General features: G+C 39.5%; 1 pseudogene; it reads left to right on the top strand.

Moving 5' to 3' along the window:
- Positions 1–1,332: 1,332 nt before the first annotated feature.
- LOC105308567 lies at positions 1,333–1,685 on the top strand (annotated as a pseudogene).
- Positions 1,686–3,420: the final 1,735 nt, after the last annotated feature.

Genomic DNA, 3,420 nt, shown 5'->3' with positions numbered 1-3,420 from the left:
TCAGTGAATGTAAAGCATGTAACATTTGAGCCAGTCACAAGTTAAAGCAATTTCTCAAATTGATTGCCAGTATGTATCAAAGGTTTTATTCAAACTTGTAGCAAGTGAAGGTAAAGAACTTTTCTGGAATAGGATTATTAAAAAGAAATTATTTTTGAAGTATAACATACATACAGTTAAATACATCAATCTTAAGCTGGATGAATTTTTACACTTGTGTAACCACAATCCAGTTCAGGGTACACAACATCCCTACCACTCCAGAAAGCTCCCTCATGCCTCTTCCCAATCTCATCCAGGTAACCATTGATGAGTTCTGCCTATTCTTGAACTTTATATAAATGAAATCATACTATATGGTTTCTTTTGCTCTACCAAAAAAAAAAAAAAAAGTCTGTGAGCATCTTTATGTTTTTGTGTGTAGTGGTAGTTCATTTCTTTTTGTTGCTGTGTAGTATTCTATTTTATGAATATACCACAATTGTTTACTTACCTTTTGTTGGACATTAGAGTTGCTTCCAGTGTTTGGCTATTAGAATTAAGGCAGTCATGACCCTTCTCATACAAGTCTTTTGGTGGAACATGCACTAATTTATCTTCAGTACACACCCAGGAGCAGAATTGCTGCATTCATTGTAGGGTTCGCATAAGTACAGCTTTTGGAGAGACTGCCAGTTTTCAAAAGTGGCTGTGCATATTTATACTTCTCCCAGCAATGTATGAGAGTGCCAGCAGAAAATATTTTTAATAAGGTGAGAGTGTGGTTAGATGCTCATGTTAATAGGTAACAGAAAGAAGGTCTGCTTCTAGCATACAGACAGGAAAGATGGTTGGCTGTGTGGTTAATGCATTATGAGCATAAATTTAACTTCCGAGACAGGGCTCTAAACTTCACAACATTTATCGGGAAGGTATTCAAACATTTTTATCTGAAATGTAAATATTTTCCAGGGGATATTGTTAATAACATCCTCAAAAAGTTCTGCTTCAATCCACCTTTGCTAAGGTTTGAGAAAATTTTTGTTCACACAGACCTGGTTCAAAGCCAGATATGCCACTGAGTAATTTTATGACCTTTAGTACATTACTTAAACTCTTCCTGCCTTTGTTTCCTTAGCTGTAAGATGGGTGACAATAATATCTACTTCACAGAACTAGTCTAGGATTTTGTTGCCTGGCACAGAGCAAGTGTTCAACTAATTCTAGCTCTCTCCTTTCCTTTCCTCTCTTTCCTTCTTTTCTTTTGTCCTTTTTCCTTCCTTTCTTCTACTTTGAGAGGTCAAATGAGTCAATAAAGAATGATGACAAACTTCTGCTGTGGCAGCCATTAAAGAGAGGCAGCCATGGCTCTGCACTACCCAATGACTGTGGGCCTTAACAAGGGTCACAAGGTGACCAAGAACGTGGGCAAGCTGAGGCATAGCTACCGTCATGGGCGCCTCACCAAGCACAGCAAGTTCATGCAGGGCATGATCCAAGAGGTGTGCAGCTTTGCCCTCTACGAGCGGTGCGCCATGGAGGTGCTCAAGGTCTCCAAGGACAAGTGGGCCCTGAAGATCACCAAGAAAAAGGTGGGGACACACATCCACACCAAGAGGAAGCAGAAGGAGCTGAGCAACGTCCTTGTGGCCACGAGGAAGGCAGCAGTCAAGAAGGACGGAGCTCTTCCTCCCCACTGCCTGTGATAAAGCCTTTTCAGAAACGGGTTCCTGTGTCGACACTGGGGAGAAGTCGCATCTTTCCCATCATCTACTTGAGACTCCCTCCTGGGGCTCAGTGGTGAGGGGCACAATGGGGGGCACAGAATGAAGCAACAGACAGTACTGGAAATGGTATTTAATCATAATTAATTAGTTCATATGCGCCAGAAAAAAGAGCGATGACAGCATTGTGCCCTTATAATTATCTTAACAAAATAAAAAGTCTGGGGTGGCAATAGGGAAAGTGGGAGGGTAGAGAATGATTGGGGAAGAGAAAAGATTAAAAATGTAGGAGGGTAAAACATCATGTCCCCATCCTTAAAATAAACTTATCCTAATAATGCTGGCATCTGGGGTGGTGAGCAGAATAGAACACCTGGTATTCTAAAAATTAAACCCCATTGTCTATATCAATATTAAGCACACACATACGCACACTAGAAAATAGACTGATTCAGCCTTAGTGATAGACTATAATTAGATTTGTATTGAACTGAAAATATGTCCATGTGACAGTATATCAAAATTAAAATCTCCTTTGCATATATAAGGTCAGTTAGAGCAAATTTTCATTGCATAATAATGATCTCTCTAGGAGAGACCATTAGGTTGATTTGCATTCATTTAATTGTTCATGTGGGACTTTGATTTAGTCTGTGCAATTACTAGGGCAGTTAAGACATTGTACTATTAAAACAGTTAAAAGATTGCACAGAAGCAGTAACATACAAATGTGGCAATTGATGGGCTGAGTGGAAAGAAAGCTTCTCACATGAATAGACGTCTTTTCTTCAGTGTGGGCAAAAAAAGTGAAACTAATTCCTCCACACAAATCTCCTCCACCCAGCGTTATTCCTGTGGCAGAGATTCACGAATGGACGGAGAGTCAATTATACAATAAGCAAAATAAATAAGAAAATTACATGATACATTAAAAAATGTGGTAGATTTGTAAGTATGACCACAAATTCTTCCCATCCCTGTTTGTATACCCGTTTATCATGTTACTTTGAAATATGCCTTTGTAGCACTTCTTACCAAGAACTGGAGTCCATTTTTTCAATCCCTTAAGTCTAGCCTGGCCATGTGACTTGCTTTGGCTAATAGGACATTAGCAAATAAGACACAAACACAAGCAAGGTTTGAAACGTGTAGCTCACTGGAGCTTACTCCTTACTGCTCCTGGAACCCTGAGACCACTATGTGAACAAATCCAAGGAAGATACCTGGAAGATGATAAAGCTACATGGTAGAGAACAGAGATCCCTCAGACTACCAATTACTAATGTAAATGAGGCCATTCTGAATCATTCAGCCATCACTTACCTGCCAGCTGACCAGAGATGCATGGGCAAACCTAGAAGAGATTAGTTGAGTCAGTCCAGGTCAGAAGAACTGCCCAGGCTAGCCACTGTATCATGAACTAGATAAAATGGTGATCGTTTTAAGCCACAAAGTTTGAAGTGTTTTGTTAGGCAGAAGTAGCTAACTGGTACTGAAGTTTATAAATACTTCAGAGAGAAATAGAGCAGAAAAGGAAGGAGTAGAAGTGTATATGTGTATGTGGAATGGAGATGTGTTACAATTTTAAGTAACCTCGGAGAAGGCTTCTCTGATAACATTTAACTAAACATTTGAAAGAGATAAGAGTTATTCGTGTGGTTTCTAAAGAGAAGAACATGCCTTGCAAAGAGAATAGCAAGTAGAAAGTTCTTGAGAC

This window comes from Pteropus vampyrus, unplaced genomic scaffold, assembly GCF_000151845.1.
Source record: "Pteropus vampyrus isolate Shadow unplaced genomic scaffold, Pvam_2.0 Scaffold592, whole genome shotgun sequence".
In the NCBI taxonomy this organism is placed as follows: domain Eukaryota; kingdom Metazoa; phylum Chordata; class Mammalia; order Chiroptera; family Pteropodidae; genus Pteropus; species Pteropus vampyrus.
The sequence above is the reverse complement of the archived record's forward strand: the minus strand, read 5'-3'. Positions and strand labels throughout refer to the sequence as shown.